At 37.9% G+C, this 15539-nt stretch overlaps 1 long non-coding RNA gene across 1 annotated transcript in view; it reads left to right on the top strand.

The window, feature by feature from the left end:
- The window catches only part of LOC141511299 (uncharacterized), an 81790-nt gene extending 70860 nt beyond the window's left edge, over positions 1–10930 (top strand). Inside the window, exon 4 of the long non-coding RNA XR_012475303.1 lies at positions 10649–10930. This is a non-coding gene — a long non-coding RNA (uncharacterized LOC141511299). The remainder of the gene's footprint in view (positions 1–10648) is intronic.
- Positions 10931–15539: the final 4609 nt, after the last annotated feature.

The raw sequence follows: 15539 nt of genomic DNA, 5'->3' as shown, positions 1-15539 counted from the left end.
TTCACCCTTAAGTATGGAAATACATTTCACTCAACAGGAAAATGAGGGGAAAGTAAGACTGGAAAGAAAAATAAAAAGGTAAATTTAAAGAAGAAATTAGCCCCAAGCAAAAAAAAAATCCTGACTAAAGGTTTATTTGCAGAGATAATGTATTGGAAACTAAGGGAATACCCATCATCTGAGGAATGATTGAACAAGTTGTGAAATATGAATGTAATTGAACACTACTGTGCTGTAAGAAATGATGAATGGAAAGGATTCAACAAACCTGGGAACTGATAGAGAATACTTATAGAGAATAAAATTAACAGAACCAAGAGAATAATTAAGGAGAGAACAATGTCATAAAAACAAATGACTGAAAGATTTATGAATTCTGATCCATGCAAGGAGAAACTAGTATTCCTTTGGACTCATAAACAATGCTACTTACCTCTGAGATACAGACGATGAACTCAGAAAGCAAATCAAGATTTTGTTTTGTTTTGGAATTTTTTTTGGTCAATACAGAAAATAGTTTTGCTTCACAATACTTTTTTAATGGGCTTTTTTCATTGCTTTCTTAGTTGAGCATGGTGTGAGAGTGAAAAGGCAGATTTTTATTGATTTTTTAAACAATTAATTTGTGGGGCAGCTAGGTGGCATAGTAGATAAAGCACTGGCCCTGGAGTCAGGAGTACCTGGGTTCAAATCCGGTCTCAGATACTTAATAATTACCTAGCTGTGTGGCCTTGGGCAAGCCACTAAACCCCATTTGCCTTGCAAAAACCTAAAAAAAAAAAATAATTTGTACAAATGATGTTTTTACCCTTTTTCATAATATCTTCAGGGTATAGACCCAGTAAGAGATTATGAAAAAGGGTAGAAAACATCAGTTGTACAAAAATATTCATAACAGCCCTATTTGTGGTGGCAAAGAATTGAAAATTGAGTGAATGTACTTCAGATGGGGAACGGCTTAATAAACTGTGGGGTGTGTGTGTGTGTGTGTGTGTGTGACAGAACACTATTATTCTATTAGAAACCAGGAGGGATGGGAATTCTGGGAAGCCTGAAAAGATTTGCATGAACTGATGCTGAGCAAGATGAGCAGAACCAGAACAACATTGTATACCCTAATAGCAACATGGGGGTGATGATCAACCTTAATGGACTTGCTCATTCCATCAGTGCAACAATCAGGCACAATTTTGGAGTACCCTCGATGGAGAATACCATCTGTATCCAGAGAAAGAATTGTGGAGTTTAAACAAAGACCAAAGACCTTTAATTAAAAAAAAACATTATTTTATTATGTAATTTTGCTATCTCTTATACTTTATTTTTATTCCTTAAGGATATGATTTCTCTCTCATCACATTCAACTTAGATCAATGTATACCATGGAAACAATGTAAAGATTAACAGACTGCCTTCTGTGGGGAGTGGGGGGAGCAAGAATGGGGGAGAATTGTAAAATTCAAAATAAATAAATTTTTTAAAAATAATTTGTAAGAAATAACAGAGAGGGCAGCTAAGTGGCACAGTAGATAGAGCACCTGCCCTGGAGTCAGGAGTACCTAAGTTCAAATCCAGCCTCAGACACTTAATAATTACCTAGCTGTGTGGCCTTGGGAAAGCCCCTTAACCCCTTTGCCTTGCAAAAACTCAAAAAAAAACAAAAACAAAAAACAAAAAAAACAGATAGAGTAACTGGGGATGTTTAGCTGGGAAAAAAGAAGACTTGGAGAAAGGGGACACCCAAGAATTGTCTTTATAAATTTAAAATTGACATCATGCTTAAGGGAAACTAAGTTTGATTTCAGAAGAAAGAGCTAGAAGCAAGAACTAAAAGTTCCAAAAGATGAATTTAGGTTTAAGAAAAAGCTACAAAAATTATGTAAGAGTTGAATGATTTATACAAAAGAACTTTGTCTAATACACAGGAAGTCATTTCCACCACCTGATTACTTTTCTCCCCAATTTCATAATGAGGCATTTTCTCCTCCAAAAACAGAACAGGACAACCTCCCCCTTCCAGTATAACCTGAGTAAGTTCCAAAGGTTCAAGATCCTTAGGTTTTTCAGAAGTTGGACCCAGCTACTTCTCCATCTCAACCCTACTCTCCAGGCTTTGCTCATTCCATCTCCAATACAATCACAAAATAGAATCAACTATATTCATACAAGATATAGGAAAAGCAGGCAGAAGGTAATCACAGAGGGGAAGTTGTGATAGAGTGGGGAGACAAGAACTTCTGCAAAAGTCTCTCAAAGAAAGCAGCAATTGAGTAGCATGGAGGAACCAAGGTAAGCATTTCAGAAATGTGACACAGTTAATGGAAAGGCACAAAGCTGAAAGATGGAAAGTCTCATGGGAGAAACTGTAAGAAATTGAGTATCAATAGATTGTCAAATACATGAAAGAGAGTAAAGTATAACAATATTGATTAGGTAGGGGGGAACATTTCTTAAAGGGTCAAGGGTCTATGTAAATAGTTGATCCCATTTTATCTTTTTCTCTTTCGTCAGAATGTGATTCCCTTTGAAGTCAGAGACCTGGTTTTTACCTTACCCGTTGCTTAGTCTGATGCCATTAACTAAGCACTTAATGAATGTCTATTGACTATTTGTTCATTTCCCAAGTGTCTACAAGAAGAGGATCTCATTGGACAAATGAATGTTAAGGGATCCTCCAGTTCAAGCTCCTCCTTACTCTACAGAGAAAAAAATTGATGTTGAGAGAGAAGAGAGTTGCCCAAAGGCATAGGGCACCCTGCTTAATTCACTGTTTCTGATCTAACAAACCCCTCCTTTTCACTGTGAGCTAAAGTGTTAGAGTTAATGGACCATACGCTTCCATTTTCCCAATCTTATACTGGACCTAATCCCATTTACACAATGCATTTCCATAACCAGTTGTTCACCTTAAAGATGTATTGATTTTTGGAGGGTTTTTTTGTTTGTTTTTTCAAGACGGTGGGGTTAAGTGGCTTGCCCAAGGCCACACAGCTAGGTAATTAAGTGTCTGAGGCTGGATTTGAACTCAGGTACTCCTGACTCCAAGGCTGGTGCTCTATCCACTGTGCACCTAGTCACCCCTAAGATGTATTGGTTTTTACACTTTTAATCAAAATCCCTCTCTCTTTAAAAAAGGAAGCTAGAGTGTCAGCTGTCAGTTTTCTGAGGGTTTAATATTCAATTTGTTATTGAATATTATTATTAAGGTTTTTTGCTTCTGCCATCTTACTCTTGCCTTCTCTCTGCTTTTTAACTTTGTTTTTATGATTATCACAAAGGTCCTGAGTGACTGTGGGCTCATAGGAAGTTCTATGCAGGTTGCTGTATAAAACTCCACTCAAACACAATACTTCTCCTACCCCAAACATACTTAAAGTTTAAAACACTTATGGTTGGTTAGTTGGTTGGTTCTTGTCCTTCATTATCAAAGACCAAAATAACATCACTATGTTTGAGACAATTACAATGTGTCCAACTGTGGCTGATCAAACTAATATGAGCTCAGAATGCTCTACCACAGGTTGGGCACAAATAATCCATGTGATCAACTGGGCTGGGTAATCTAAATTTACAGATGTCATGTTTCCTTTGAGCTTCTTCAATTCTGCCTTCCTCATAGAGTATAGAATCCTGACTGATGAGGGCATGGCATGCTGGGCAGTCCTGTGCAGTGTCTCCCATGCTGTACAATCATTTCTAAAGTTCTTCAATGAGACCTTCAGGATGTCTTGGTGTCATTTCTTCTAACCCCATTGTGAGTACTTGCCCTGTGTGAGTTCTTCATAAAACAATTTTTGGGGGCAAGTGTACATTTGGCATTCTAAGAGCATGTCCAGTTCATCATAGTTGCATTCTCTGTAGTAACATTGGAATGTTAGGTAGTTTAGCTTGAGAAAGAACCCCAGTGTCTGGTATCTTCTCCTGTCAGATGAGCTTCAGAATCTTCCTAAGACAATTTAAATGGAAGTGATTCAGTTTCCTGACATGGCATTGATGGACTGTCCAGATTTTACAGACATATATAGTAATGAGATCAGCACAATGATCTGTAGACCTTCAGTTTGGTAGTCAATCTAATACCTTTTCTCTTTCACATTTTCTTTTGGAGCATCCCAAATACTGAGCTAGCTCTGGCATTGAGTGTGTCAGTCTCATTGTCAAAGTGTACCTCCTTGGAAAGTACACTGCCAAGGTAAGTGAACTTGTTCAAAACTCAAAACTTCTCCATTTGCTGTAGTAGATAGTTCCACATATGAATGGTACGGTACTGGCGGATGGAACACCTGTGTTTTCTTGGTATTAATTGTTAGGTGAAAATTAGCCCAAGCAACAGAAAATCAATACATACTTTGTTGTGCATCTCAGTTTCAGAGGCTACACTGAGTGCATAATCATCTATAAATGGAAGATCATACACCAACACTCCCTCCACTTTGGTTTTGGTTTATAGCCTTTTAAAGTTGAGGAATTTGCCTGATCAGTCTAGTACCTTGGTGTGAGGGCTGTCAAACCCCTTTTCAGGACTGCTTTCCACCTTTGATGTCCACCTGAGACACCTAACTCTCACCTGTGACTCCAAGAAGCTGTAGCCTGCACAGCAATCATTCCCCAGTAAATTATTTTGGTAGGCAGGCTAAACCAGGTTGAGAGTAACCAAGGGTGTCTCAAACTCATCGATGAATAGTGGGGGGGGGGGGGTCTACCCCAAGCATGTGAAGTCTTCCATTGGTGGAATGGGTGGAAGAGAACAATTCATTCCAAAAGCCATGATGTTAACCAAAGCAGGTCCTGTGGAGCACTTAGAGGTTGGCTAGACAATGAAGATGCCAAGGTCATCCACTGCATCTAGAGCCACTGCCAGTTGTCTTGACTTTGTCTTGTTATGCTGGATGATGATGACTTTCAGAAAGAGTGAAGCAGATGACTTCATGCAGCTCTATCTCACATCCAATTTATGCACACAACAAAAGATATCACTCATAATCACTCAAAAAACACTTATAGAAACATAGACAATACAGTAAGCAGTTATGTTGTGCAGTGGATAGAGCCCTGTACCTGGACTCAGGAAGTCCTGAACTCAAATCTAGCCTCAGGCATTTATGAGGTATATGATTCTGGGCAAGTCCTTTCATGAACTCTGTATGTCACAGTTTCCTCATTTGTTAAAATGGGGACAATAATAGCCACTACCTCCCAGGATTATTGAGAGAATTAAGTGAAATAATATTTATAAGTACTTTTCTTTTTTTGGCATTTTTACTTAATTTTTTCATCCATATGCACATGGTCTATTTTTAAGTTACAATATTTCCTTCCACCCACCCTCCCTCCCTCCCCACCCCCTCCCCTCAGCAGCAAACACTCAGGTTTCCATTGTACAGACATATTTTTGATAAATATGTTTACAGATTAGTCATTTTTGGTATGAGAAATTAAGATTAAGGGAAAGAGATACATCAGAGATAATTTTTATGGTGTTCATCAGATTCTGAAGGGTTTTTGTTTTGCTTTGTTTTTCTTCCTCTGGTTGGGGATAACATTATCCATAGTCAGTCTAATACAGTTGTCCTAGATCTCTGAACTGCTGAAAGGAACATCAAGGCTGATTATCTCACAATGTTATTATTTTGTACATTGTTCTCTTGGTTCTGCTTCCTTCACTCAGCATCAGACCCTGTAGGTCATTCTGTGCTTCTCTAGAGTCCAACCATTTATGGTTTCTTAAAAAGTAATATTCCATAATAATATTCATGTACCATAATTTATTTAGCCATTCTCCAATTGATGGGCATTCCCTCAATTTCCAATTCTTTGCTACTACAAAAAGAACTGCTTTTATTTAATTTTTTTTAGGTTTTTTTGCAAGGCAATGGTGTTAAGTAGTTTGCCCAAGGCCACACAGCTAGGCAATTATTAAGTATCTGAGGCCAGATTTGAACTCAAGTACTCTTGACTCCAGGGCCGGTGCTCTATCCACTGTACCACCTAGCAGCCCCAACAAAAAGAACTGCTATGAATATTTTGGAACATGTGGGACTTTTTCCATTTTTATGATTTCTTCTAGATATATGCCTATAATTGGAACTGTTGGGTCAAAGGGAATGAACATTTTTATTTCTCTTTGGGAATAGTTCCATATTGCTCTCAAGAATGGTTGGATCTGTTCACAACTCCCCCAGTAATGCATCAATGTCCCAATCCTCCCACAACCTCTCCAATATTGATCATTTTCCCTTTTTCTCATCTTGGTCAGTCTGATAGGTGTGAGGTGATAATCTCATGGTTTTAATTTGAATTTCTTTAATCAATGATGATTTGGAACATTTTTTCATATGATTGTAAATAGCTTTAATTTCTTCATTTGAAAACTGTGTAATCATATCCTTTGACAATTTGTCAATTGGAGAATGACTTGTAACCTTATAAATTTGATGCAATTCTCTATATAATTTAGAAATGAGACCTTTACCAGAACCTAGTTGCAAATATTGTTTCCCAGCTTTCCTTCCACTTTTGGCAGCATTGATTTTATTAGTGCAAAAACTTTCTAATCTAATATAAGTCAAAAGTATTCATTATAATGTGTTCTAATTCTTATTTGGTCATAAATTTATCCCCTTTCCATAGATCTGATAGATGAAGTATTTCTTGGTCTATTAATTTATGGTGTCACCTTTTATGTCTAAATCCTGTACTTATTATGACCTCATTTTGGTATAGGGTGCAAGATGTAGGTCTAACCTAGCATTAGCCAAACTATTTTTCAGTTTTCCCAATAATTTTTGTCAAACAGTGAGTTCTTATCCCAGAAGCTGATGTCTTTGAGTTTGTCATTTACTGTGGCTTCTTTCGAACCCATCCTAATCCTCTGATCCTTTACTCTTTTTCTTAACCAATACCATGCAGTCTTTATGGTTGCCACTTTATTGTATTGTTTTAGCTCTGGTAGAGTTAGGCCATCTCCCTTTACATTTTTTCATCAGTTTCTTGCTATTCTTGACATTTTATTGCTCCAGATGAAATTTGTCACTATTTTTTTCTAACTTGGAAAAGTAGTTATTTGGTAGTTTGAATGATATGGCACTGAATAAGTAATTTAATTTGGGTAGAATTGTCATTTTTATTATATTAGCTTGACCTAACCATGACCAATTGACATTTTTCCAATTATTTGGATTTGACTTTATTTGGGTAAGATATGCTTTATAATCATGTTCATACAGTTTCTGGGTTGTCTTGGGAGGTAGGTTCCCAAGTGTTAAATGTTGTCTATAGTTATTTTAAATGGAATTTCTCTTTCTATCTCTTGCTCTTGGGCTTTGTTGTGCTTATTTTATATCCTGCTACTTTGCTGAATTTGTTAATTGTTTCAAGGAATTTTTTAGATGATTTTCTCAGGTTCTCCAAGTATATCATCATATCATCTACAAAGAGTGATATCTTTGCTTCCTCATTACCAATGTTGATTCCATTTTCTTTTTATTCTCTTATTACTACAGCTAACGTTTCTAATACTATATTGAATAGTAATGTCGGTAATGGGCATCCTTGTTTTACCCCTGATTTTATTGGAAATGTTCCAAGTTTATTCCCATTACATGTATTATTTGTGGTTGGTTTTATATAGATACTATTTATTATTTTAAGGAAAACTCCAATTATTCCTAAACTTTCTAGTGTTTTTAATGGGAATGGATGTTGTATTTTATCAAAGGTTTTTCAGCATCTATTGAGATAATCATATGATTTCTCATGGTTTTGCTATTGATATGTTCAATCAATATGTTCAATATAGTGAATGTTTTCCTAATATTGAAACCTGCCGACCTGGTATAAATCCTACCTGATCATGGTATATAATTCTAGTAAAAACTTGCTGTAGTCTCATTGCTAAAATTTTATTTAAGAATTTTGCATCAATATTCATTAGGGAGATTAGTCTATAATTTTCTTTGTTTTGGTTCTGTAAAGTACTTTTAAATATTTAAAATATTATATAAACGTTACTGATGGTAATGATAAAAGTATAAAATCAACATGGAACACTAGAAAGTAGAAAAAAGTGTAGATTCAAATAAATCACCAACTTTTAAGTTTTGACTTCTGCTACATAATGTCTATGTGACCTTGAGCAAGTCATATCTCTCTAAACCATCTCTAAAATGGTGATAATACTTCCATTGTTTACCCTACTTCATAAAGCTGTTATAGGAATCTAATGAGATAATGTATATAAACTTCTCTGTAAACCTTAAAACAAAGTATAAATACTAGTTAATATTATGATACCTGAATATGACATATTATATATTATATAATATTATGATACCTGAATACTTGAGAAATATTTCCTTGAGAGGCAATGCATTATGGAAGATAACATGCCTGCCTTCAAATCATTAGCTGTGTGACCTGGACAAATCATTTAACTTCTCTGAACCTCAATTACCTCACCTCATCTACAAATTGAAAATATTGAACTAAATGACCCCAAAGACTCCTTCCAGGTCTAAATTCACAAATATAAGCCATTTTGGCATGTCCATCTAGGGATGATCAGGCTGACTTCATGGAAAATGTGGTATACTGAACCTGGTCTGAAAAGATTGCATGAACAAAATCAGACAGCTCTCTAGCCAGAAGGACAGGGAGTAGAAGTAGGAATGGGAGTTGGTCAGTGATGTGTCAAGTCCAATGGCACACATGAAATTTAGAGATGGCTTATCAGTGGCATCCTATTTCCTTGGCCTCAGTCCACCTAGATCACTGTGGGTTGGCTGTATCCAAAAAGTTCAGGTGGTAACAGACCTCCTGGATGAGGATGTCAAGTGAACAGGGTCCTCTGTCTCATCCTTTATCCCTAATCTCCTTTCTTCAATCCTACCATAAAAACTCAGACTTTAACCAATCATTGTCCCCTTCATCTTCTCCCCTTGCAGGGTCTGGCAACATCTCCCCAGCTTATTTTTAGCTCAGCAGCCTCCCTCAGCCTGGGTACAGACTTTGGACTCTGACACTACCAAGGACTCTGAAGCTCTGGTGCAACTACTGGAAGTTACTTCTAGAGCCTAGGTTATAAAAAGCCAGTTAAGACACTTTAGGGGAGGTGGGGGGAGGGGAAGTATTACAACCCAGGGGGGATTTGTAAGTATGTATTAACCTCCTAAGAAGGTTAACAAGGTTATTTTCTCAATTTTAATTTTTTTGTTCCCTTCTTTGGGAAAATTGGGAAAGGGTAATTGCATTGTTTAGCATTTTCACCTGATTTTCAGAGACTTCTATCCCCCCTTCAGATGCTCAGTGTTCTTTTTCCTTCTTCTACCTGAAAACGAGATTAAAATGTGCCCTTAATTTTATACAGAGACTAACATGGGTCCCAGAATGCTCACAGTAGTCATTCAATGAGCACTAATCATTTCTTCCTATCTTTCAATGAGATTATAATGTAGCTGGCTCTGAATCCTGGTACAGCCTGACTGTGTTAAGCCCCAACACTCACCAGCAACTGCAAAATACCCTGGAAAAACAAGCCTTGAAATATCTCCTTATGGAGCTGGAGACTCCAGTGCCTGTTCAACTCTGGGAGTTAAAGGAGTCTGAGGGTGGAGGGGTGGGGAGCTGGGAGAAGGATTGGGAGGATGGACATGAAGAAATGTATCAAAACCTTTCCTTGGGCCCCTAGGCTGAGAGTAGGCCTTAGGTATCATAGACTCATAGACCGAAAATTAGAAGAAATCTCAGTTCTAGTACAAACTGAGGCCCCAAAAGGTAAAGTGGGCTTGCCAAGGACATGCAGTCAAGAGAAAAATGTCACATACCTATGTTTTTAGGGAGATCTTTGTGGGAAGTCCACATATAAACAAATAAAGCTGGGCTCATTGAAAACCCTTTTTCTTCATATTGGGAATTGAGAAATACAACAGAATAAGGTAATAAAAGTATATTGGCTTTGGTGTCATAAGAACTAGGTTTAAATCCAGCTTCCATTTACTTCCTATATGCCTCAAACAAGTTACTTCCCTGCTTACTTCAGGTACTTCCTCTACAAAATAAAGAAATTGTACTTAATTAGACCCTAGGACCCTTCCAACTCTATATATCTGATCCTATAAGTGCCATGTCCCTCACTGACCTCAATAGTAAAAATAATTTGACCTTTTGACTTCCCCATGGCACATGCACCACTAAGAAACGATTTCCCAATAAGTAGGAACTATACCCACCTTCATGTTACTCTAACACCTGCCTTATTTCCCCACTATCTGCTTGCCCCCCCATTCTTGCTTTCTCTCTCTCTCTCTCTCTCTCTCTCTCTCTCTCTCTCTCTCTCTCTCTCTCCAGCTCTTATAACTACAGAACACAGGCGGTCCCAAACCTCAAAGCACTCTGTCGGCAGAGTAGGAGTTTGTTCCTTTAAGTCTTCACAGCTGTCAATGAGGGTTAGCTAAGAATAGCTCTAACAGAAATAGCCATCTGTCAGGGATGATTTAGGTGTGGCTTGAGCCCGAGGCAGTTGGATGGAAGAGATGACCTGTGGAGGTTGCTTCTGGATTGAGCACTTTGTGGGCACTTGGTGAGTTACTGAATTTTTTATCAAGTGATCTTTATGACATCTCACCACCCTTTTGATCCTATCCATTTCCAGGTATCAAGACCACACCAAGATCCAAAGAGAAATATTTGGAGAGAAAATATGAGCCAGAAGATCAAGTCTGAAGAATTTAGAAATCTAGAATTGGAAGAGACCTAAGAGACCATCAAATTTCATTTTCCCTCATCTTACAATTCAAAGCATTAAGAATGAAGAAAGGTCAATGATCTGTGCAAGACCATATAAGTAGTGAGCATCAGAAAAGATTTCAACCTAAGATCCAACTTCAATGCCAATGCTTTGCATGATTCAGGAGGTTCTCTAGATCAGTTGCCTCTTGTCCTTACAGTTGACTCTTGTCCCCTTTGGGGAGGGAGGGAAGGGAAGGGAAGTCAGAAAAGAGAAGAGAAGAAAACTCTGATAAGAAAGAGGATACTCTCTTAAATCCTAAATCTTGCAGTGTAATAGTAGATCTGTTAGGTTTCAATTGAGATTACCTCTACATTGCAATATTAGATTCTCATTCTAATTGAAATTATACTTAATTGTAAAATTTAAAGATTATCCAAATTTAGACATTTCTTTATTCTTTATTCTTATTATTACCAATCACCTTTCCTCATCAAATACAAATTTCTCTGGCATCTAGAACACTTCACAACCTGATAATAACCTACCCATACAGGTTTGTTTTATATTCCTTGACTTCATGTATCATATAGTCCAGCCAAATTGTCATTTTGGATATTCCTCACGTATGAAATTCCATCTCTTGTCTCTGTGCCTTTGAACAGGCAGTACCCCATGCCTCTGATGTGCTCCTTCATTACTCTTAGAAGCTGTGTGCTGGTATATATCCAACAACTAACTTTCCAAAAATAAAAATACATTCAACAAGCATTTAAGTTTAATTTGCATTATTGTCTCCTCCATCACTTTCTTAATTCTAATCAATCAATAAAACAATCAAGATCTGATTCAAAGCATTTCCTCACATTGATAATTTTGCAATCAGCTTTTATGAACTGCTATAAATTGACTCCAAGACATTCCTTCCTTAGAAGAATCTGTTTCTCTCTAAACTACACTTAAATGCTACTTCTAGCCTAAGGATTTCTGATCCAAGTTCCTTGTAAACCACACACACACACCTCCAATTACTCTGTATTTTACTTTGGTGCAAATACGTTGTCTTTTTGAGGTTTGGGACTGCCTGTGTTCTGTAGTTATAAGAGCTGGAGAGAGAGAGAGGGAGAGAGAGAGAAAGCAAGAATGGGGGGGGCAAGCAGATAGTGGGGAAATAAGGCAGGTGTTAGAGTAACATGAAGGTGGGTATAGTTCCTACTTATTTGGAAATCCTTTCTTAGTGGTGCATGTTGTCTCTCTTTGTGGGTATAAATTTTCATTCTGGCCTTTACAGTATTTGATTCATAGTAGGTGCTTAATAAATATTTGTTTATTAATTGAATTTATGAGAAACATACAAGCTCCTACATGCCCAGTCACCTCAAAATAGTTTAAGTCAATCCTAGTGATAGTAGAGGAGAAAATGTCTTTAAATGAAGTTGGAACATGGTCTCTGGGTCTGGTTTGTCAAGATTGGCTATAGTTATCTCCCAAGCATCTTCTCTGCCCATGAACAAAGGACAGTGTTTACCTGGAATTTGACACCTGTATCATTTCCTGGGGGGGGGGGGGAGATGGCTACTATGGAAGTTGTGTTTATGAATACCTCATCTTGTTCCAGGACCAGATGTGGCCTCAGCAGGAGCACACTGTACCCAAGGGGAAGGTGCAGTTAACCTCAGAGTTGTTGTTCAGGGCAAGCCCCAGGACCTCAAGTTGGTGGGAAGAGCATTCTAGAAAGTGGCCATCCCCTTGTCCCTGAAGCCCCTGTAAAACATCCTTTCCTAAAATCATAAGTGAATTTCCCTGGATCATATATAAAACATATCAAGGCAGAGAAGGGAAGAAGAGATCAGAGGGAAAGTGTTGGGGGGAAAGTGTTTCAGAAAGACTGAGTCAGCAACAAAAGCAATTGAGAGGGAGTCAGAAGGAGAGGAGATGATGGAACAACAGAGATTGAAGGAGAAGAGGGAAAAGAGAGAGAATGTGAGACAAGTTGAAGGAGAATATGAGAGATAAAGAAAGGAAGCCTAATATGAAAGCAGAGCCAAGGACAGCTATCATGTTTACAATACAGTCACAATCATCCTTGAAGTCATCTCTGAACAACGGTGTTAGAAGTGTTGGTATATTGTTGTCGGGGTTACCACATTGGAAAAACATTGCAACAGACCAAGAGATTGACTGTTTGGACATCTTGAAGAACTGGAACTCAAGAATTGGTGTTTTTTTTTCTTTTGGAGGGAAAGAGGTGCAAGAAAATCGTCTTTTACATGAAAATACATTTTTTTCAGAAAGGAATAGATTACTGGGAAAGCCTCATGCACACCTGGAAAAGCTAATCATAAATCAAAGTGGTACAGAGGTTAGAGGTTCAAGTTCTTCCTTCCAGCCCCCTGCCTCACAGCTGAGCTGTGTTAGCTCTATCTCTTTAAAACCTACTGAAGGGGCAGCTAAGTGGCCTAGTGGATAGAGCACTGGCCCTGTGGTCAAGGGTACCTGAGTTCAAAACTGACCTCAGACAATTAATAATTACCTAGTTGTGTGGCCTTGGGCAATCCACTTAACCCTGTTTGCCTGGCAAAAAATGTAAAAGAAAAACCCTACTGAAAGGGCTTCAGATTTGGAGACTGAGGAATCAGAGGACCTAGGATTCAGCTCTTGTGCAATCATAGGCAAGTTACCTCACACCTCATGGTTTCAACTTTTTTATCTATAAAATGATGTACTGGACAAGGTGACCACCTCATGTTTTCCTTTAAGTTCTGAATCTATCATGATATAATTTACCTCCATCCCCCATTTCCTTTGTGGAACCACTGCCTACCTCTACCAAATGTACAATGACAAAATCTTATGCTAATTCTAACCTAATTTCCTCTAGTTGTAGGTCTAGGGATATTTCTTCTTTCTTATTCCATGTCTATGAAAGACAGCATTCTTCACATAATAACCTTTGGGTTTGGCATAAGTAAAGTCTTCAGCATTGTCATGTAGCAGGATTTGAGACCTAGAAAATGGAATGAGGAGTGTTCAGCATGAAGTGGTGGGTAGGCATGAATTATTATCTTTGCAATTCCTCTTTCAGCTGACAATTTGAGCCCCTACACCACCTCCAACTCAATAACTTGCAAGAAAATGTTCTATGCTCCAGCCAAATTTCTGCCAAACATGTGTGAATCCAGAGAGGTGGGGGAGAGAAGGAGCAGGGCAAGGAGGGCGCCAGGAGATGGTATTTGGAACCTAGTTCTTCCTTCTAACTGAGACTAGCCTTTTAAACAAGAAACATCAACCACTTAGGTAATTAATTTGAAAGAAATATGAAACATGACGATTCCCTATGAGATGCACACTTATCTGTGGGATTTAAATGTGCAGCCAGGCAGATGAAGAATTAGGTGTGCCAATGTTACTGACAATAATGGGAGCTGTGGGTTTTAATTCTCGACATGCTCTTGGGAAAATTACCCTCCAGATGAGTGCAGGTACAGCATAATTGGTGTGGACCTATTTGTTTGGACTTGCCAAATGGGCTCCTTAAATGTTTGAACTGGTGCTGGAAGTGTTTTCAAAGTGCCTGCATTCTCATCTTAAACACATACCTTATTAAGGGATTTTATTTGACATTTTACAATTTTGTATATTAATATCTCCCCCCCTTTTCCCCTAAATGGCCTAATCCATCTAAATCCAGAGCATCAAAAGTCATTACCCAAAAAGAACAAGATGTTGCCCGAGCCACCACAGCCTGATATTGAATTTGCGTGAGCTGGGATGATTCAGGCAGATTTATATCCTGCTATTTCCTGACTGGTGAACAGAGCCTCACAGGTTTGACTCTTGGAGAGCATTTGTCTGAACAGTCTCACTTCATCACTTTGAAAGGAATGGACCATGTGCCATCTGCTGGAGCACTGCTACCTTAATGACATGGGGGAGGGGGGGATACTCGAAGTAGGGTGCAGGGACTGGATGCCTTTGAGATCTCAGTCCAGAATAAAGGATATATGCCATGAATACTGAGCTGAGAGTCCATGAAGAGAAAGATGAGATCTTTATTGTGTGTTTTTTTCACAAGTGAATCTAAGATTCCTTTTATCTACTGGAAAATTCCTTTAGTAGCCACTTAGAAAGTCTTTAAAGGCTAAGGCAAGAAATAGTGTGGCATGGTATATAGACAACCTAGTAGCCATGAAGATATGGCTTCAAATCTTGCCTCTAACTCACTACCCTGGTTGAATGACCCTGGGAAAGTCAATACCACAAAACAAATGTCTAAGACTGTAAATAAGCTAATCAATTATTTAATCAATATAATGCATTTATTAAGTGCCTATTATGAGCATGGCACTCTGCTAAGAGCTAAGATTCTTTTGCACAAATACAAAGAAAAAAACTCCAATCTCAAGAAATTTAGTAGAGACAAAATGTACATACACAAGTAGACACAGAAAAGATGTAAATAAATTCAAAGTAGTTAAATATAGGGTCATTCTAGTAAATGAGGTGAATTAGAAATGATTTCTTTGAAGATAATGCTTGAGCTATGTCTTAAAAGAAGAAAGGGATTCAGTGAGATAGAAGTGAAGAGAGATTGTATTCAAGACATGGGAGATAATGGGTACAAAGGCATGGAAATGGAAGAAAGAATGTGATGTGTGAAAATACAAGAGATCCATTTGTCTGTATTGCAGATTTTGTGAAGGGCAGTAGTGTCCAGTGGGGCTGGAAAGCTAAGATGGGACTAGAAGCCTTAGGTGCTGTTGGACTTTATTAAATAAACTGAAAAACAGTTGATCAGAATTGGTAATAAAAGTTA

The sequence above is a fragment of the Macrotis lagotis genome, chromosome 2, assembly GCF_037893015.1.
Source record: "Macrotis lagotis isolate mMagLag1 chromosome 2, bilby.v1.9.chrom.fasta, whole genome shotgun sequence".
Taxonomy (NCBI): Eukaryota; Metazoa; Chordata; class Mammalia; order Peramelemorphia; family Peramelidae; genus Macrotis; species Macrotis lagotis.
This window is presented reverse-complemented; position numbering and strand designations above follow the sequence as displayed.